Source organism: Peromyscus eremicus, chromosome 15, assembly GCF_949786415.1.
Source record: "Peromyscus eremicus chromosome 15, PerEre_H2_v1, whole genome shotgun sequence".
Taxonomy (NCBI): Eukaryota; Metazoa; Chordata; class Mammalia; order Rodentia; family Cricetidae; genus Peromyscus; species Peromyscus eremicus.
Genome location: NC_081431.1, coordinates 15850774 through 15873086, shown reverse-complemented (window position 1 = coordinate 15873086; position 22313 = coordinate 15850774). Strand labels below are relative to the sequence as shown.

The following is a 22313-nucleotide window of genomic DNA, read 5'->3' as shown; positions in this document are numbered from 1 at the left end:
ATGACATCGACTTTCACACAGTGAGATGGGACCTGTAGTGAGTGCTGACCATTATTATTATTATTATTATTATTATTATTATTATTATTATTATTATTATTGGTTTTTTGAAACAAGGTTTCTCTGTGTAACAGTCCTGGCTGTCCTGGAACTCACTCTGTAGACCAGGCTGGCCTCGAACTCACAGAGATCCACCTGGATCTGCCTCCTGAGTGCTAGGATTATTATTATTTTTAAAGGTGAACACAATCAAATGAAAGCCCGAGCATCTTAATCCTTGGTGTAGGGACCACATTCTAGCCTGTGCCTGTCAAGTTTTAAAATTACATGTATTTTTTTATGTGCGGGAGTGGGGTATAGATGTCATGTCAGAGAACAACTTACAGAACTTAATTTTCTCTCTTTCTGCCACATGGATCTTAGAGATCAAACTGATGTTTTTAGGCTTGGGGACAGGTACCTCCATCTTATATTCTATTTCCCTAGCTCTCTACCTTATTATTTATTCATTTATTTAGAGATGGGGCCTCTCCCTGAACCCTGAACTCCTTGATTCTGTTAAAACCAGCTGGTCAGCAAGCCCCAGGGATCCTCTGGTCTCTGCTCAGAGTTGTGTGAGCTGCCATACTCCTGCTTTATACAGGGAGGTTGGGGGATTTGAACCTGGGTCTTCATGCTTGTGCTGCAAACACTTTACCAACTGAACCATATCCCCAGCTCTGGAAATAACATTTTAATGCTTATGGCCTCAGCACTCATATAGTTCCTGACATACCAAAGGATGGGTTATGGACTGTGGTTTTTTAAGTTTGAAAATTCTTTTAAGCAAATTTAAATGGTAGGTTTAGTAGATGGTGCCCTGGCTCAGCTCTCCTAGACATGGGTCAGGTCACTGCTCTGGGGCACAGATTTTATAGCCTGGGGTTTTCTAGAATCATGGCCATAGAAATCATGGCCATTTGTGCTTCCAAATTCTGATTGCCGCTCTGAAGATACGTTTTCTTTCTTCTGTAGCGCGTCCTCCCACCATGGCGTTCTGACCCAACTCTAGGAGGCATCGCCTGACAAAGAAATGAAAGGAGAGCTTTGTGAAGCCAGGGTGTGGTACTGATCGCAAGTACTGATCGTGACTGGAGCAGATAGCCTAAAATAAAGTTTGGTTGTATAGGAATTTAAAAGAAAAGGACATTTCCCTTTCTCAACATAGACTCTTCTACTAATTTTTGTGGCATTGCTATGTCCTTAAAACATCAAACATGATAGCCACATTATACTCAGCAGTCTCTTAGGCAACAGCCACATATGTAAACCACAGACGATGATACCATCAGTGACTCAATATAATTACACCCTTGCTCCTAAACCCCGTCTTTCTATGCATCCAAAGCACACGATAGACATTATTGTATTGCTTTGCTCTCCAGTTTTATCGGGTAGGTATGGAGCAGGCATCACTGTTGTCTTTATCTCACACAGAGAAAGCTTTCCTGAGAGTGAGCTGTCCAAAGCCCCATTGGCAATAAGAGTCACTGGAAAGGAAATGGCTGGAGCCTTAATTTAAAAGACAGGACTTCCTGTAGCGGCAACTCCAGGTCCCAGTGCGGGAGTATTTCTAACTTCAGGCATCCTCGGAGCAAGAGGGCACAGAGGGCTCATTATTTTCCTTCATTTGTGGATGTATAGGAAGGACTTGAGTTCAAGATAACTTAATGAACTCACCTCAGCAGTGTGCACTGTTGTCTACAGGGGTATTCAGTATGTCCTTCCTTTTCTTTCTGTCCAAGATGGCAGAGGCATTATGAACACAGCTCCACAAAGGAGGATCCACGGCAGAATCTGGAATACAAATGGGATGCTATAGGAATTTGGTGGTTTTGTTTTGTTTTGTTTTTGTTTTTGTTTTTTTCCCCCTTGTATTAGAAGTGATTCCAAGGCAAGAATGTAGCTCATGGGAACAATGCTTGCCTAGGATGTGTGAGGTCCTGGATCTGACCCCAGCCCCCTCCCCACAAATAAACAAAATAAAATAAAGAAGAGGAGCAGTTACTCTATAGTGCTGAAAACCTGAAGAGTTGTGAGGTCCGAGGTTCAAGAACTATCTTTGACAGTTGTGTGATTTGGAGAAAGTTTTGTGGGTGCTTTAGTTTCATGGTTTGGCAATTCAGGGGATGCTATGTAGGGTCTTGTCCATGCCAGGAAGGTGCTCACTCCCCAAGCTGCACCCCAGTCCATTTTAAAAAGTTCATCAACCTCTCTGGATTTCACCTTTTCTTCTTTTAAATTGATTTGTATTTACTTAAAGCTTTTCCTTTTTTGAGACAAAGTCTCATTTATCCGAGGCTGGCCTTGAACTCACCAGATATCCAAGGATAACACTGAACTTCTGATCCTTTGCCTTTGCCTCCCTGATGATGGGCTTATTATAGGTGTGCACCACCATGTGTGGTTTGTGGAGTGCTACGGTTCAAACCTAGGGCTTCCTGCACGCTAGGCAAGCACTTTACCAATTGAGCTACATTCCTGGTTCCTATTTTCATTTGTTTAAAGTCATAAAAACTGATCTATAACATTGTGTATATTCGTGCGCTGCTTTGATGGTCGTGTTGCGTAATGCGCAAGTGAGGCAAGTGAGAGCGACCGTTGTTTTCTCCTTTCTTATTTCCTGGTCAGGAAAATATACAATCTATCTTCTTCTACCTTTTTGTTGTTCTTAATGTTGTTGTTAAGACTGAGTCTCACTCTACAGCCCACCCCAGCTTCAAACTTACAACAATTCTCCTGCCTCGGCTCCTCCGAATTACAAGTCTGAGATATTACTCCCAGCACCTCTTTTAAAATAAGAAATTCCTCTTTTAAAATAAGGAATATTATCGTTATCTTTGGTCACCTTGCTGTGTAACGGCACACCTGCACTTACTTATCATGTCTAGCTTAATACTTACTGACTGGCTTTTTCTCATTCCCCTGCCTCATTTTTCTTGTCTGTGCAATGGATACAGTATTTCCTTATCCAATGGCTATGATGATAGGAGACTATATATGTAAAATGCTTTCTAAATAGTAAAATACTATAAAAACAAGATGTGATGTATATTGAACTACCAAAACCACATGCTCTAATACAGGTTGTATTTTCTGTCTGGGATGCCTATCCTTTTTTTTAATTTATAAATTTATTCTGTTTAATCCACAAGCTTTATATAGCTTTAGTTAAAAAATAAAATAAAATAAAACAAGTGAAACCAAGACACTATGTCCAAGTCCAGGCCCTCCCAGCCTACCAATGCAAGAGCTCTTCAGTTGTGTGTACCAATTCGAAGAGTAAGGAAAAAAATATGGATGGGAGCCATGAAGTTTCATAAAACAAATTTATCTAACTGAAGGGTCCTTACTGGGTCAGATAAATTGCCTTTACAAAAGAGAGAAAAAAAAGGTGGGGGACGGGGAGAAGGAAAACAAAACCAACCAACCCAAAGAGGACAAAATCCCAGAGTTCTAAATCAACTTATGCGCCTGTCATGCACAGACAGACTCTTCTCGGGATGCCTATTTCTAATGCGGTATCAGTACAAAGAACATTTCTTTAACTCTGTAAATTATTACTTCCTTGAGCAATTAGCAGAAGAGAAACCGAAGTGGGACAAGGAGACCCGGGGCTGCTGGTCTATCGCAGTTTCAAGACTGGGAGTACAGAGGGCGTCTAGGCGGCGGAAGTCAAGGTTATATACTCTGTAGAAAGCAGGCAGTGTGGAAAACAGCTTTCCCGTGCCTTCTGGAACGCCGGCCCCTTTGTCCAGAAACTTCGAGGTAAAGAATTCCATAGGCAGCATTTGTGTAATTAATCGGAGCTAGAACTTAGTTGCAGGTAAGCCAGATTCCGCTGGGCAGTGTTACTGCTTCTTCAACTTAGACGTGTACATACTTAAACCCAGGATCAAGCCCACAGGATTTGAACTCCTAACCTTTAAAACATAGGCAGCTCCCTTGGCTACCCGGCGAACCGATTGGTTCCTGTTTGCCAGGACTTGGAGTTCTTAGGTAGACAGAGCCCCGTTGATTCCACGGCCCCCACAGACTAACACCGAGAAGCCCAAAGGACTGTCCATTTTAGATTTCTGGAGCTCTGACGCCACCCCTTACCTCCCAGCCACAATTCCAGGCTTGCAGCATCCCGGGGAAATCACACCGGAATTCCATCGCACAGGCCTCCATCTTGCTGTAAGGACACGTTGGGTTGTGAGGAGAAGGAGGGCAATTTTCTTGGACATTCCTCTAGAACTAGAACACTCGCAGTGGGTTTTTGGTTTCGTTTTTGGTTCATAAAACTCTCCCAAACAGAGCAGGGACTGCTGGTGTCTCTGGGGCGGGGCAGAGCCTCGGCCACACGGGCTGTTTGTCCAGGGGTGGTAATTAAAACCAAAACCCTTTTTTTCTGGCACGTGTTAACTTTTCTCCAAGCAGTCAGAATTGGACTGTACCCCCCTTCTCTGAAGTGATTTAATGATCACATCAGAAGAACAAGTCTCTTAAAATAGAGTCAGACTTCAGGTCCCACAAAGAATTTTAAGTTAGAAAGAAAGAGACTCGCAAGAGGTAGGATTGTTTCCAACATCTGACCGAAGAACATTATTTACTGTGACCTGAAAATGACAAAAATCGGCATAGCCTGTGACATTATGTGACAGAAGGAGCGAAGATGTTCTCTAAAACAATAAAAAACAAAATTTAAAATAAAGGCTTGAACCTCATTCCCTGCAGGTTTTAAAGATGACCTATGCCAAAATCTGCTTTCTGGAATTTTTTTTTTTTAAAGTCTGGCTCCTGCCATCAGGTTTGGCTGGGAAGAAAAGCTTGGAAGACCATGGCTTGGAATGTGTGAACGTTAAACTCAGACAGTGTTCCCTTTATAACAAGCAAGCCTCTGCCATGGCTGCGCACATGCGTTGAGTCTCTTCTCGCGATAGGTCGGAGACAGGGACTGGGTTGGGAGATCTCAGGTTCCCCTCCTTTTGTGCACTGCTCCCCCCTCACGACAGGCTACCGTGAAGGAATGGCTGAGCTGATAGGTGGAAGGCCACCCAGCAATTTGAATGAGGAGTCTGGATTAGAAACTTGGAATTTCCACGTCATCCTTCAAAACTCTGCAAACCTGGTCCGCAAAAGCAATGTTTTCTAAGGCATTGAAGCCCAAAGGTGCACGGCGCGCCACAGGCGTGAGGTATGCTGGGTGTCCTCCCTGGGCACAGGGGCCAGATGTTGGACACTATAATGAAATCATTAACACTCACTGGGAGCAGAGTTAGAACTTAAAATTGTCTTACCACAAGTTATTGACAACGTATACTAATCCAGATAGAGCAGGGAAGTGCTATTCCCCTAAATCCATTCATGTCAGTGAACAACAGATATAAAATGCAGTGTAAGGTCTATCTCATGTCATATCTCATGGGTCACATCCTTAGCAAATCAGCAATGATTACTCATGGGAAACAGAAGGCATTCTCTTTTACAAAACCTGAGAGTCTATCTCAGCACCATACCACATAGAGGAAGCTAAACTGGAAAAGGAATTCCCAGGAAAGAGGCAAATCCCAAGCTCCCCATCACAGGGTCTTTGAGCAATGCAGATTTCTGTGCTTCAGTGGGAGGAGAATTCTCCAGAGGGACCCGGGAATGAGCATCACTAAGAACCAGCGGACATCTTCAGGCTGCCTAGAGGAGCCGTGGTGGACTGAGATGCAGAGTTCTCGGCAATGAGTATAAACAATGGGAGTGTGGGATCTGGAACAGCGTGCAACTCAGACAGTCACGGGAGACACCGAGCCATGGTCAAAGGAGCAGGAGTGACCAGAAGTGCTCATCATAAAACCAGAGCTCCACTGTATGTTATCTATAGTTTCTTGTATCCGTACGTTCTGTCTAAGTTAACAATTGATAGCTTTTCTAGGGTGCTTTCACGCTCATACTGTGTCTGTGGACCCCATAAAATCATATTAAAACTGTTTCTTTGTGTACTGTTAAACATAGTTATTAGGGACTTTGGGGCCCTACTTGATGAGTTAAATCTGAGTTGTAGTCACATGACTTGATCATTTGTTCTGACTGAAATCATACTTGGAAAATCTTTTCTTTTCTTTGGTTTACCCTCTAGGAACAAACAAGCCAACTTCACATTGTTGTAAGAGTCCTACCATCAAAGGGACTGCACTTGTTCCCTCCTGCCCCCATGACAGTATCCTAAAAGCTTCAGTGCCAATGACTACTCTAACTTCCTTTATTCATGCTCATTGTATACAACCCAAATCTGATGCTTTATTCATTACATTTGTTTATTCATTTCTCCGTCTAACACAGGTTCATTGAACACTTTCTGTGACCTTGACTGACGATAAGTTTACCAGACAGTCCTGACGCTCACAATGCTCACAGCTGACTGGGGGAATATAGACAGGAAATGTACAAACCACTCAATGCTTAGGGCTACACGTCATAGGAAGCACTGTGAGGGAAATGAATTTCCATTCACACTGTTGGAAACCATGAGAAAGGACCAAGTTTTGACCTTTGAAAAGAACCAGGAGCTAAGACCAAAAAGGTAAATTGGGGGCAGGATGGTGAGGGTGCTCTTTTGGTTTTTTGTTTTAAGATTTATTTATTTTAGTTTTGTGTGTATGATTATTTTTGTCAGCCAAAAGGTATGTGTACCATGAATGTGCAGTTTTTGAGGAGGCCAGAAGAGGTTATCAGAGTCCCTGAAATTGGAGTTACAAATAGTCGTGAAGACTTGTGTATGCTGGGAATGGAACCCAGGTCTTATGCAAGAGTGCCCAGTGCTCTTAATGGATGACCCATCTCTTTAGCCCCCAAAACGATGGGTTTTAGATAGAAACTCACGAGGAAGAGCATGTCAATGTACATCCCTAGGATGAAGCCTACTTGATCATGGTGGATAATTTTTTTGGTATGTTCTTGGATTCGGTTTGCCAATATTTTATTGATTATTTTTGTATCAATGTTCATGAGGGAGATTGGTCTGTAATTCTCTTTTTTTGTTGCATCTTTGTGTGTCTTTGGGTATCAAGGTAACTGTAGCCTCATAAAAAGTTTAGTAATGTTCCTTCTGTTTGTATTGTGTGGAACAATTTGAGGAGTATTGGAATTAGCTCTTCTTTGAAATTATGGTGGAACTCTGCGCTGAAACCATCTGGTCCTGGACTTTTTTTGGTTGGGAGACGAAAGAAAGAAAGAAAGGAAGGAAGAAAGAAAGAAAGAAAGAAAGAAAGAAAGAAAGAAAGGAAGGAAGGAAGGAAGAAAGAAAGAAAGAAAGAAAGAAAGAAAGAAAGGAAGAAAGAGAAAGGAAGGAAGGAAGGAAGAAAGAAAGAAAGGAAGGAAGAAAGGAAGGAAGGAAGAAAATGAACTTTAATCATGTATATATGTGCTTGAAGGCCATAGAATAGTGCTTTATTTTTAATTAAATGCAATGGAGGTTGGAGTATAGCCCAGTGGTAGTGTAACATGAATCTTAAAGGGTCTTGTTAATAAAAAACAAACTCAGAGCCAGAAAATGGAGTGAATGCTGGAAGATCAGAGAAGCAGAACAAGCCACAGCTTCCTCACCTCGCCAATTCCTCAGCTGATCTTGTTTCCTCAGACTGGAAGCTTCTGTGTCTTCATCCAAATGGATCTCAGCTGAACTGCTGCTCAAAAGCCTAAAAGCTTAACCAGCTTAGTTCCTGGTTTTCATGCCTTGTATACCTTTCTGCTTTCTGCCATTACTTCCTGGGATTAAAAGCATGAGTCACCATGCCTGCCTGTTTCCATTGTGGCCTTGAACTCACAGAGATCCGGATGGATCTCTGCCTCCAGAAAGCTAGGATCAAAGGTGTGAGTGCCACCATTTTCTGGCCTCTATGTCTGTCTAGTGGCTGTTCTGTTCTCTGACCCCAGATAAATTTATTAGGGTGCACGATATATTGGGGAATACAGTATCATCACAGTGCTAGAGTGCTTGTTTATTGTGTGTGAGACTCTGGGTTCCAGCCTCTCAATGTGAATGGATGAATGAGTCACTGCAATGAGAAGCTAAGAAAGGCTTAAGCTTGTTCTCTGAAGTCTCTCTAGCTACAGTATGTGTGCGTGTGTATGTGTGGGAAGCAGAGGAGGGAGGGCGGAAGAGATTGGGATGGGGCTTGGGAGCTCAGTGGCAATAGTCTGTTGGAGAGATGATGGAGGTGATGGAGAGGTACAGTGGCAGTAGTCTATGGGGAGATGATGGGGTGATGGGGAGGTACAGTAGCAGTAATCTATGGGGAGATGATGGGGTGATGGAGAGGTTCAGTGGCAGTAGTCTATGGGGAGATGATGGGGTGATGGAGAGGTTCAGTGGCAGTAGTCTATGGGGAGATGATGGGGTGATGGAGAGGTACAGTGGCAGTAGTCTATGGGGAGATGATGGGGTGATGGAGAGGTACAGTGGCAGTAGTCTGTGGGGAGATGATGGGGTGATGGGGAGGTACAGTGGCAGTAGTCTATGGGGAGATGATGGAGGTGATGGAGAGGTACAGTGGCAGTGGCCTATGGGGAGATGATGGAGGTGATGGAGAGGTACAGTGGCAGTAGTCTATGGGGAGATGATGGAGGTGATGGAGAGGTACAGTGGCAGTAGTCTATGGGGAGATGATGGAGGTGATGGAGAGGTACAGTGGCAGTGGTCTATGGGGAGATGATGGAGGTGATGGAGAGGTACAGTGGCAGTGGTCTATGGGGAGATGATGGAGGTGATGGAGAGGTACAGTGGCAGTGGTCTATGGGGAGATGATGGAGGTGATGGAGAGGTACAGTGGCAGTGGTCTATGGGGAGATGATGGAGGTGATGGAGAGGTACAGTGGCAGTGGTCTATGGGGAGATGATGGAGGTGATGGAGAGGTACAGAGAGTTGAGAAGTATTTTGAAAGTGGAATCAATAGTATTTTGTACCAGCTGACTTTATGGGAAGGGAACTTTACAAAAAGATCCCTGGTAGTCTGGGACTTCAGCAAATGAACAGCCAGAAGGGAATTCTGTTTAGACAAAGAAGATGAGAGGAGGAGGAGCAAGACTTCTGCTTCAGAAAATTTAAATATGAGTTGTTGAGATATTTGAGCAGCCAGTTGGCTTACATCAGCCTGGAACTCAGAAAAAGGGTCTGGAATGGAGATAAATATGCATGTGTTAATAGTACTTGACAGTATTCGAGGCTACAGAACTGGGTGAGATCATACAGTGCCAAGTGTGGGGAGAAAAGAGAAATGGGCTCCAGCGAGACACCTCTGGAGACAGAGATAAGGAGGAAGGCCTGGCTCTGTGCTTTCATTAGCCCGAGCCTAGGAGAAAAGAGGACATGAGGACTGGGCTGGTGTTTCGGTCGTGGTGCAAATCGCTACACTGAATCCCTCTGAGGTTAAGTGGAGGTCTGGAGAGAAGTGGGTTTGGTATTGTAGCCATTTTATGTGTTGAAACTGACTCTTACCAGCCCGGAGGACCAACTGTGGGCAACTCTTCTCAATTCTGTAAACAGTAATGACAAGTTGATAGCTTGAATTCAGCCGTGGTGGGAGTACGTGCATCATGGAAACTGGCAAACACTTCCACAAGTTTTTGGTTGTTTTTGCTTTTCTTTTAAAAATTTGGTTTTAGTTTTATTTATTTAGTGTATTATTATTTCATCTGCATGTATGTGTATGTACCACATGGGTGCCTGATACCTGAGGGGGTCAGAAGAGGGCATTAGATCACCTGGAGCTGGAGTTAAGATGGTTGTGAGCCATGATATGGGTGCTGGGAACAGAACCTGTGTCCCCTGGGAGTGCATCAAGTGCTCTTGACCTCTGAACCATCCGTCCAGCCCCCCTTTCTCTTTTTGGCATCTGTTTGTTGAACATGCACTGACATTCATGTGTAGCACAGCTCCATTTGTGAGGAGGAGGGGTACGGGCCTTCTTGATCTATCAGGTTCCATCAGAACGTTTCAAAAGATTTTCCATGGGTCTAAGTCCTCTTCAAAGGGGCCAGCTGGGTGTCTAAACTTCCTTTGAAGTGGGATTTTTACCTTTGCCACAGAATTCTCCACAGTCTTAGCCCATTAGTGACTAACCTTCACAAATTTGATGCAGACCAACGGGGGGAGAAAAGATTCAGTGTGGTCATCTGAAGAATGTCTCCAACTCTGAGATGCAATAATTCTGCCAGGGCTGCAGAAATTCCAGGAAGTATAAGCAATAAACCACATTCATTTACTCCTGGGCTTGTTTACATGGTAAAAAAAAAATCATTAGGAAATTCCAGAACTCAGGGACTAAGAGATTTTCCTCAGTATTTTTCTTTTTTTTAAAAAAGTGCTGTTCTATGAAGATTAGCTTGAAGGTAAAAAGTTTAATATTTTCAATACCATAATAACTGAATTAGATCATTTGGTAAGCTAATTAGATAAGCAGATGAAAAACAAAATTATTTAAAGAACTATTGCTTTTTTTCTTCTTCTCAGTGCTGAGGATGGAATCCAGGGCCCCCCACATCCTAGGCAAGCATTCTACCACTGAGCTGTACTCCACGCCCGAGAACCATTACTCTTGACTACATGTGCTTATTAAAGAGTTGCTTGTTTATGAAATAATATTCTAGATTGTGCTGTCATCTGAAGGGGAGCTAAGGATAGTACCGAACGCTTTGCAGACACTGCCGTCTGCCAAGGGAGTCTAGGTAGCCCTGAAAATGTGCTCTTTGACACATCTCTACTTCAAACATGCAGCATTGATGAAGTTTATCAAGATTAAAATTTAAATAAACAGTTCTGTAGTTCAAATCTGGAACAGAAACACAAAGCTGTGAGCTGAGCGGAAGCCACAAGCTTATGGGATTCTGGGGCTGGAACCAGGCAATATTAACTAGAGTTTGGCTCGTCCCAGGGAAATGAAAATCAAAGAGCTGCTTGCCCAGATGGGAGACTGAAGCCAAGCTCACTGCCTGAAGCCACAGGAAAGGCAGGCTTCTCTTGCTCGTGAAAGCAGGCTGAAAGACTTATCACCGCCCAGGGCTGCAGCATTAACCAACCATGGACTTAATGGATAGGGAGGACACAGATACAACCTGTGACCAGCAGGAAGGGTAGCCCTATCTGTCCTCAATGTCACCGGGGGTGGGGCTTTGGAAACACCATTAGTAGGTTGGAGTGGGAATGGAAGCTTCCTACAGCCAAGTGTGGAATGAAGGCAAACTCCAAATCCACTACACACAGAGGGGAAAGTGTGAGGGTATTAGAGGGACAGAAGGAAGGAGGGAGGGAGGGAGAGAGGGAGAGAGAGAGAGAGAGAGAGAGAGAGAGAGAGAGAGAGAGAGAGCATATTTAAGTCTATTTTCTAAGTGAGCTTCTCAACCAAATTCAAAGCTAAGAAAGTCAACAACAAAAAACTCTAGGAACATGCATTTACTCCTTGTCTTAGTCACTGTTGCTGTGAAGAGACACCGTGACCAAGGCACTCATAAAGCATTTAACTGGGGGCTGGCTTACAGTTTCCGAGGGGTTAGTCCATTGCCATGGTGGGTAGCATGGTAGGAGCAAGGCAGCACTCATGATTTTTATTTTAATGAAATAGGGAGAGCTACATCCTGATCTAGAGAGAGAGAGAGAGAGAGAGAGAGAGAGAGAGAGAGACAGACAGACAGAGACAGAGAGACAGAGAGAGACAGAGACTGACTGGGTCTGAGCCTGGGCCTGACATGGGCTTTTGAAACCTTAAAGCCCACCCCCAGTGACGCACTTCCTCCAACAAAGCCACACCCACTTCAGCAAGGCTACATAGTCCTTCTTTTTTTTTTTTTTTGGTTTTTCGAGACAGGGTTTCTCTGCATAGCTTTGCGCCTTTCCTGGAACTCACTTGGTAGCCCAGGCTGGCCTCGAACTCACAGAGATCCGCCTGGCTCTGCCTCCCGAGTGCTGGGATTAAAGGCGTGCGCCACCACCACCACCACCACCACTGCCTGGCCTACATAGTCCTTCTAATCCTTTCAAATAGTTCTGTTCCCTGGTGACTAAGCATTCAAATACATTAGCCTACGGGGCCATTCTTACCCAAACCACCACACTCATGTTGGAATTAATTTTATGGAATAACCCGAGGAAAGCTTTAGATATGCTGAAAATGTGCATGAGACATATGAAGGAGCTTCTGGAGTGGTATGTGGTGGCTCCTGCCTGTAATCTATAATCTCGGCACTCAGGAAGCAGAGGCAAGAGGACCACAAGTTCAAGGACAGCCTGCTCTGCTCTAAACAGTGAGTTTCAGGCCAGACAGCACTGTGTAGCAAGGCCTTGTCTCAGACACACACACACACACACACACACACACACACTCTTACACACAGACACAGACATACAGACACAAACACACACAGACAGATACACAGACAGACATACAGACACACACACTTACACAGAGAGAGACAGACAGACACACAAACACAGACAGATAGATACACAGACAAGCATACAGACACACACACACACACACACAGATACACACACACGTTGTATGTACAGAAAGTTGGAGGAGAGGCATGGAAAAATAACTTCCATTAAGCAAAGCAAAGCATTATAGGAAAAAATTCAGTGAAACCAGAATAGATTGTGAAAAGAATCAGAAATCTTAGAAATGAAATACACACTCATTAAAATAAAAATCCAGTAGCTAATATGAACTATGGACTGAAAGTAGTTTCAAGAGAAAATTCGAAAATTGATGATAATTGAGACTTTCACCGTGGAAACAGGGCCGAGAGACCGAGAGGAGCAGTGAGCGGGCTGGAGGGTCGTTGATAGGCTGTGACGTGTGTTCACCTGGAGTTTCAGAGATGGGAATGAAGGGAATTACAGAGAAGCAATATCTAAAGAGATCATAGTGAGTGATTTTTTTTTATAGTTGAAAAAAGAACCGAGGGACCGGAGAGACGGTTCAGCAGTTAAGGGCACTTGCTGCTCTTGCAGAGGACCTGGGTTCAGTTCCCAGCACCCCCATAGTGGCTTACAATCATCTACAACTGCAGTTCCACAGGAACTGATGCCCTCTTCTGACCTCCGAAGACACAGGACATGTGCATGGTGGCAAGCAAAACACGCATCACATAAAATAAAATAAGTGAATCTAAACTGATTTAAAAAGAGAAATGAGGGTGAATGAGACAGCTTGGTGGATAAGGGAGTGTGTAGCTCAAGCATTAGAACATGAGTTCGAAGTCTTAGCACCCGCGTGAAAAGCCAATGTGACCACATGTGTGGCTATAACCCAGCACTGTGGGGCAGAGACAGGCTTGCTGGCTGGCTGCCAGCCTAGGCCCAGTTTTGGTGAGGGACCGTCTCAAGGGTAGAAGGCAGGGAATGGAGGAACAGGACATCCGGCATCCTCCTTCAGCATTTGGGTGCAGGAACCCACGTTGTGCACAGGCACTTCACACACACACACACACACAAATGAGATCTCATGTAGAACTCCAAGTAAAGTAAATATTATAAATCTATGCATCTCAGTGAAATTATACAGCATTAAAGATAAGGAGAAAACGTAACAGCCGTTATAGGGGAGAGAAATGAGAATCTGACTGATTGCTGACATCCCCTTGGCAAAATTTGATACCGGAAGACAATGAAATGTGTCTTTTACAGTGCCAAGGGAAAGACCGATAACCTGAAATTGATTTTTTTACCTTTACCGATAATTATTCAATTGTATGGGCCAATTAAAGGCATTTTCAAAAACAGGTCAAGCAAAATGAATGAAATGGAAGACCACCAGGAAGACAGGAAGGTAACGTTAAAGGTTTGATCTAGTACACATCTTGAATACATACAATACTCCAAATGTGCAAAGAAAATGTAGTTCTTTGTTTTCAAGTATATCTAGAACTTTTATAATAGAAAAATTTCACATGTAAGTTAATCTTAGCAAAATTTTTTTTAAAAGTTGGTATCATACAGACTATAACGTGGTTATAATTCAATTGAATTAGAAATCAATACTAAGGATATAATTTAAATTGTCACACACATGCCGGGCAGTGGTGGCACATGCCTTTAATCCCAGCACTTGGGAGGTAGAGGCAGGCGGATCTCTGTGAGTTCGAGGCCAGCCTGTTCTCCAAAGCAAGTTCCAGGAAAGCGCAAAGCTACACAGAGAAACTCTGTCTCGAAAAACCAAATAAATAAAATAAAATAAAATAAAATAAAATAAAAATAAATTGTCACACACAGTGAATCTTAAAATTTTCACCCAGGTATTCGAGATTAAAAAGGAAATTGTGGGGGCTGAGAGTGCAGCCAGCACAGTGGTGGAGGGCCTGCCTAGTGCTTATGTGAGGCTCCGTACTGAACACAAAAGAAAACCCAACAGAAAGCAAACAGTTTCAAAAGAAGTTGGACATGGTAGTGTGTGTCCACAACCCTTGCCCTCAGGAGGCTGAGGAAGAAATCACAATGACAATCACTCGAACATTTATAAGTAAAAGTATTTAGAAATGAGAGCTAGGCGCTGGCAAGATGTCTCAGAAAGTAAAGGCCCTTGGTCACACAAACTTGGAGACCTAGGTTCAAGCCCCAGGACCCATATAAAGACGAGAGGAGAGAACCAACTTTACCTACAAGATGGCACATGCCACTGCCCCCTTCATCATGGGCACATGCACGCGTGTGTGCCCCCCCCAGAAATACATTTTTAAAAATTATGAAATGAGAGACATAAAGAATCTAAAGTGTATGCCCTACTTGTACTTGTTAAGAAAACAAGGTTGGAAAACAATAGGGTAGCAATAAATATAAAGAATGAAGAAGAAAGGGCCCCCATAATAAATTACTGCAGGTGGAGGGCTTAATGCAACAGATGTTTATTGTCTCATAGTTCTAGAGGCCAGAGTTTGATATCAAGGTGTCTTCTGGGTCCTGCTTCCTTGCCAGGACCTTGAGAAAGAAATACTCCATGCCTCTCTCACGGTTTGTGGAACTTCATAGTTGCAGGAAACCTTCGGCTTGTAGCTCCATCATTCTAACTCTGTCCTGTAATGGTCTTCTCTCTATGTGTTCTTACATCCTCTTACTTCTGTGTCCACATTTTCTCTCCTTCCTCCTCCTCCTCCACCTCCTCCTCCTCCTCTTCTTCCTCCTCCTTTCTTCTTCTGTGATTAGATAAACCTTGGGCCTGGCACATGCTAGTAAATGTTCTGCTACTCTTTTTAGATATTTTATGACATTTATTTATATTGTGTGTGCATATGCATGCTCATATGCATACACAACCCACTGTGGAGGTCAGAGGACAACTTTCGGGAGTCAGTTCTCTCCTATCATGTGGATCCCAGGGATGAGCTCAAGTTGTCAGTCTCGTCAGCAAGCAGCTTTACCTGTGAGATATCTTGCATGTCCCTTACCTTTTCTCATAAGGATATCGGACATGTTAGATTAGGGGCTGACCATATTCCAGTTTGAGTGGACACTGATTTAACCAATTCTATCTGGGGAAGAAAATTCTAACACAAATACAGAATTTTTTAATAAGTCTAGTGAAGAACAAAACAAGTAGACATCAGGAATCATGAAGGTGGTCCATGTCTATACAGTCAGGAGTCACTGTACCATAAAAAGGATGCTAGGAACACCTTGAGTATTTATAGCTTCTCAACTAATAAGAGAAACTAGAAAATACAAATGATTTTCTTTTTCTTTTTCAGACAGGGTCTCACATAATCCAGGCTGGTCTTGAACTGTGTGGCCAAGGCTGGTCTTGAACTCCTGACCCTTTTGCCTCCACTCCACACTCAGAGTACTTGGATTATAGGCATGTACCACTGTACCCAGATGCTTCTCTTTAAAATATGAGTTGACAGTTTTGCCCAACATCTGAGGGTTCTTTTGTCATTGTTTTGATTATTGGAGATCTGGGGATCAACTTTGGAATGTTATGTATGCTAGGCAAAGTTCTCTGACACTGAGGTACACCCCTAGCCACTAGCGTCTAGTCAGAATCAATTTAAGCTGAAATACCACAGTTAGGAATCAACATCTCAGGGCTGGGGATGAACACAGTGCAGAGGTTCTTGACTAGCATGCGCTAAGCCCAGGTACTATCTCTAGGACCGCCACAAGACAAAAGTCATGTCTGGCCAGATGTTGACTTCTGTCTTCTGGTCCTTGAGCTGTAGAAAAATGAAGCAGAAGGGAGTCTGCAATTGAATCATGGATTTTGTCAAACAAAAGTCATTCTACTCACTGGAGTATGGTGCCTAAGGATTTACGTTAGTCTTACAGCGTGAGGATAGTCACCTGTAGTGACAGCTCACCTTGAGAAGCTGTGTGGTTGAATTTAAGGGACATGCACAAATATAGATATCGACTCAGTATACAATTCACATTTATTTTTAAGCCAACTTGTGTCCATCTTGGACGGAATAGCACATCAGGCTGTTTTAAAGATCTTGGATGGTAAGTGACTCTCCACGACTCTATTTAAAACAGCGGTGGGCTCACACTGGATCTCATTTTCAACGTTTTAGAAGCAAAAGTGACTGGAAAAGGTGCTAATTGTCAGCAGTGACCCATTGGGCTAGAAAAAGATTCTAGGAAGTCTTCATTCTAATCATTAGGCAAATACTTGGTTATATTTGGACACAGCAAACACATATTTGCACTTACACAAATATTTCAGTGTGGTTATAAAAATACATAGAGGAGAAGTAATAATGTGACTACTGACAGATCTTTGGTACAGCTGCAGATTGCAAATATTTCTTCTCTATGTATATTCATATCCAATAAGAGATAAAGATCTGCAAGCCCGCTGAGCTGGTATTTCACTTATGCGCTGTTTTCTGTCTGCTCCTTAGCAAGGGACAGCATGTTCCACATCTGAGCTGCCCTGTATTTCCACCTCTGGCTCTGGCTTCACTCCTTCCATGTTAGCTTAACCGTTGAGCGGTCTGTCCATTCGTGCTCCCTCCCCTTCAGATTCTGACTTGCTTCCCTTCCCCCCTCAGAAATGTCCCATTGCTTTCTTGTGTTCTAGAATATTCTCCTGCTCATATTTTCTACACTTGGCAGCCTGTTCCCAAAGGAGGGGAAATTAATGACATTATTCTTCAGTTCTACTTTAAAACCATATTTAAATGAAAATACAATGGTTCTTTTTTTTTTTTCTACGTGTTCTAGTTTTATTTCTGTTTCTGTGATAAAATACCCAAACAAAAAGCACCTTAGGGAAGAAACAGGTTTATTTCAGCTTACAGTTCCAACTCACCATCCATGATGCAGAGAAAGTCAAAGCAGACGCTCAAAGCAGCTGATCACATTACATCCACAGTCTAGAACAAAGCAAAATGAACACACCCATGTGGTCTGCTTGCCCTCTCTCTGCTCAGCCAACTTTCTCTACTCTTAAACACAGTCCAAAACCCAAACCCTGAGGTAATGCTGCCCAGAATGGCCTAGGTCCTCCCACATACATTTACAATCAAATCAGTCTCCCACAGACATACCCACAAGCCAACTTGATCTAGACACTTCCTTATCAGAGACTCTCTTCCCAGGGAATGCTAAGTCATGGCAAGTTGACATTTAAAACTATCAGTGTGCTTCTCATATTTGACCCAAACAATCAAGGCATCGCCAAAATCCAGCTTTTTTTTTTTTTTTGGGAGGGTGACTTCATCGTCTGCACAATTTTTTGGCTTGCCCTCGAATTAATATCATGCCTAGGTACAAGTTGTAAGAGAGCTGTGCAATGGCTGGGCTCCAGGCTTATGCGCTGTTCCATTTCCCATATGCACATCCATCACTGTGCCTTTGCTTTTAACGGCCTCTCCATCTCAGTATTTATTGCTCCTAAAGCTCCTCTTCCCAACTGAAAACCTGAGGACTGGAGCCAAGACCACTCATGGAGGACATCATTGAACTAGAGATGACCTCTGGACTGCTGAGATCTTCCCACCATACCCCAAATGTCTTCCTCAAGGATCAGCTTCAAAAATGCCCACCTAAGAGACTTTCTTGGAACTTTCTAGTAACTGATCCCTTCTTTGACCTCTTGTATGTTTATTGGTACCCCTCTTTGGAAGTTACCACTCTTCATTTTCACTGTGGCTATTTGTGCACAAGCGCTATGTCCCCTAAAGGCCTGTATGTTAAAGGTTGGTCACTGGAATGGTGCCTTTAGCGGGTGGTGGAATGTTTTAGAGGAGGCCCTATGGTAAGTCTTAGGGTCACTTGAAGAGGATTGTGGGAGTCTAGTCCTTTCTCTTGGTTCCCTGGCTCACTATGCGGTGAGTGGTTCTGTTCTGCCACACACCCAAGCCATGAGGCTACTTCACCACAGGCCCCGACAGCAATGGGGCCAATCAGTCATGGACAGAAATCTCCAACACTGTGAGCCTCAATCTACCTTTTCTCTTTATAAATTGATATCTCGGTTATTTGTCTTAGTAACAGGAAGATATCACACGGGTCATATTTTCCTTTCTGTTATTAGGGTCTTCAAGGCCAGAATCTATTTTATTCAATCTTGTGCTTCTCATATTACCTAACCTTGTATTAGTAGAGGCTCATTATATACTTATTAAATTAATGGAATGCCTCTGGGTTCTGGATAACTTGTGGCCATGGAAAGTATACAAAACCAGGCACAGCAGCATGCCAGCTAGCTTGGAGAATCATTTCAAGCTACGCCTTCATGGCTCTGCCTTCACATTTCTGTGGTTCTGGACTTGGTGTAACAATGAAAATGTTTTTAATCTGTGTAACCCAATATGTTACAGCAGCCACATGTGACTATTGTATGAGACTGAAGAACTGAACATTTAATATTACACAATTTAAATGGATTTATATCTAAAAAGTCACATATGTGGCTACCACATTAGATATCATAGTTCTAGACTATCCTGGCACTTTGTGATTTTTTTTTTTTTAGTCTTCTTATCTTGTTCCTTTGAATTTGCTTGAAAAATTATAGCTTGCTTGCCTGGTAAGACATGGCTTCATCATCCTCCAGCTTCCCAATTCCACATTCTTCGTCACTTCCTAAAAGAGAGATGGGCTCCCAGAGCTTCATAACTGCTCTCGCTTCCCCTGGCCCCTGCACTCAGATTTGCTTTGTGAAGTGTAGATACGATGCTGTGTAGGTGGTACGCCATTGTTTACTACTGTTGTTTTTAGAGCTTCAAGGCCCATGTCTTGCACATGCCCAGTTCATTTTTGTCCACTGAACTATACCCCCACACCATTTGCTGTTGTTTTGAATCTGAAACTTTTCTCTCTTTTTTTTTTTAAGGATGATTTATTAAGTTAGTTGGATAGTTTTGTGTATGTGTTTGTATGTGAGGGCATATGCACACACAACACACTTGGGGAGGTCGAAGGGTAGCTTTGGATGGTAGTCCTCACCTTCCATATTGCTTTTGAGGCAGAATCTCTTGTGTTGTTTGCTATGAAGTTGCATACTCCAGGCTAGCTGGAGCTGGAGCTTCTGGGGGGCTCTCACGTCTCTGCCGTCCATCCCTTGGTAGAGGTAGGCCAATCAGAAGGTCAAGACTATCCTGAGTTATGTAGTCAGTCTGAGGTCAGCCTGGCATATAAGAGATCCAGTGCTGTGGGATGTCTTTCTGTACATGGTAATATGTGTTGCTTTGATTGGCTGATAAATAAAGCTGTTCGGCCAATGGTGAGGCAGAATAAGGTTAGGCGGTATATTCAAAATGGAAGAGAGAGGAAGAAAGCGGAGTGGGAGATGCTGCGGGCCACCACCAGGAGAAGCAAGATGTGGAAGAACTGGTAAGCCACAAAGCCACGTGGCAAGACATAGATTAATAAAAATGGGTTAAGTTATAAGAGCTAACTAGCAAGAAGCTTGAGTCATAGGCCTTACAGTTTGTAATTAATATATAAGTCTCTGTGTGTTTACTTGGGATGGAGCAGCCAGGGACCAAGTGGGACACAGGAAAACTTCCATCTACAATCTAGTTTCAAAAAAGAGTGGGGATGAGCTCTTCTCTCGAAAGAGCTCTACCTTTCTTCTTTCCTGTTAATATTTAAAGTCAGTAACCCAGTGACAGTTTTCACGAAGGAATTTTCAGGCATATGTCATTATTCATTTTTTCTTATTGTGATCAAGTCTATGAGTCTTATTGCAGAGATTTTACTAGAAAATTGAGAGATTGTGAAGTGCCTAAAAACAGAACATTTGGTGGAAATAGGATAAGAATTTGTCTGTATTTTATTTAAAACTTTTTCTCTCTCTTCCTTTCTTTCTCTTCCTTCCTCTTCCTCCTTTCCTTCATTTCTCCCTTCCTTCCTTCCTTCCTTCCTTCCTTCCTTCCTTCCTTCCTTCCTTCCTTCCTTCCTCTCTCTCTCTCTCTCTCTCTCTCTCTCTTTTTCTTTCGACACAGGGTCTCACTATGTAGCAGCTCTGGCTGTCCTGGACCTCTCTATGTAGACCTCGAACTCAAAGAGATCCACCCACCTCAGCCTCCCAAGTGCTGGGACTAAAGGCATGCCCCACCACCACTTTTCTCTTTAAGGGAAGTTTTTTTTTCTTTCTTTTTCTTTTTTTCCATTTAGGAGATAGGGTGTCACTATGCTGCCCAAGTTGACCACAAATTCCTGGGCTCAAGTGGTCTTCTTGCTTTAGCTTCCTGAGTGCCCCAACACCTAATTAAAGCAAGCTTTTGAATGCTATCTTTGTGTGTGTGTGTGTGTGTGTGTGTGTGTGTGTGTGTGTGTGATAATCAAATAGATGAAATTAGTTTTGCCTGAGTCTGTGAAAGCATTTTGGTTTACCTTTCCCCTAATCATATGTTAGCAAGATTGTGTTCTTCAAGGAACCCACCTTAGGACCAAGTCCCTGCTGACTGTACTCTGTGTGAGCAGTCAAGACCCACCCAGTGGGTCCTGACGAGCTCAGGCAGGACTCAGTAAATTAATAAGAGCTTCAAAGTTAGAGGGCCAACCCTGGAAATGCTGTCTCTGAGGAACTGTTCTGTGGCCTGTGCTCTGAACACTAGCTCATGGTGTCCAAAGTATGAAAAGAAAAGAAGGGGCCAGAAGGAAGTGTTCTTGTGGGACAAGAATTTTAGCTGGCAACAGTTAACCACATCTCCCCAGATATTCGACATGTGTTATATAAGGGAACCAATCCCAAGACAAAACAAAAAATAAAATGCTTTGACTATAAAGTAAAAACAGAACAAATTAGAACTGACTTTCTTTAATTTTTTTTTTTTAATTTATGTGGGATGGGTTTGTTTAAGCCTTCTTTTTCTTTCTTGCTTCCCAACACCACAAAATATAGTATATTATTTCCCCTACTATCTATTGCTCTGCCAATTTTCATACATTAAAAATATGTTTTCAATTTTCTTGCAATGCTTATGAGTTACATGCACACAGGCAGATGGACAATAAATTATTTTTATAGGACTCATCGACTCTAACATTCCTCTGTAGCTCAAAGTGGTTCACAATTTCGAGGCATTTAGTCCTGATTTGAACTCAGTATTCACAAAATAAGTGGGCTACAGGTAAAGGTTCTGTTTGTAGACAGTTTGCCTTTGCCTAGATACACAGTCACCCTGAGCAAATAGCTTCCATCTCATCCCTGTCTATATCAACACCAATGAAGAAAACACACTCTCTAGTCTATACCCACTGCCCAGGACAGAAGTAACAGGTGACACTGATCTGCTGATTGTTGATGATGTGGTTATGACATAAAAATATTATCAAAATGCTTATAACTCCCAATTCTTTTTCTGCTTTGGACTTCTTTCCTGAACTCTAGGGTCATAGATACAATTCCCCCTTTGGTGTTTATGATGGTTAATATTCACGGTCAACTGAACACCCAAGAAGAAGGCTTTTGGGCATACCTGTGAGGATCGTCTAGCTGAAGGTTAACCTCTGAGGATGTCTGTGAGGAATCTAATTGAGGTAAGAAGACCTGCCCATTGTGGGCAGGACCATTCCCTGAGCAGGAGATTCTGGACTGTGCAAATTGGAAAGGGCAAGGTGAGCATTAGCCTGCATGCATTAATTTATTGTTCCCTGTTCTTGATTGTGGCTGTAACATGATCAGCTCTCAAGCTTCTCTTGCTGTGACTTCCCTGCTCTGATGGACTGGAACCCGGAACTATGAGCCAGAATAAACCCTTTCTCCCATGAGTTGCTTTTGTTGTGGCAACGTTTATTATATCATAGCAACAGAAAAGAAAGTAAGTCACTACTGGGCTTCTACAGTCAACAGTCTGAAAA

At 42.9% G+C, this 22313-nt stretch overlaps 1 long non-coding RNA gene across 1 annotated transcript; it reads right to left on the bottom strand.

The window, feature by feature from the left end:
• Positions 1–753: 753 nt before the first annotated feature.
• On the bottom strand, positions 754–22174 carry LOC131925469 (uncharacterized). Its single transcript, XR_009383259.1, has 4 exons — positions 21932–22174; positions 17311–17374; positions 1720–1836; positions 754–1061 (listed from the first exon to the last, which is right to left on the bottom strand). It is a non-coding gene; the product is annotated as an uncharacterized LOC131925469 (long non-coding RNA).
• Between the last annotated feature and the right edge of the window lie 139 nt (positions 22175–22313).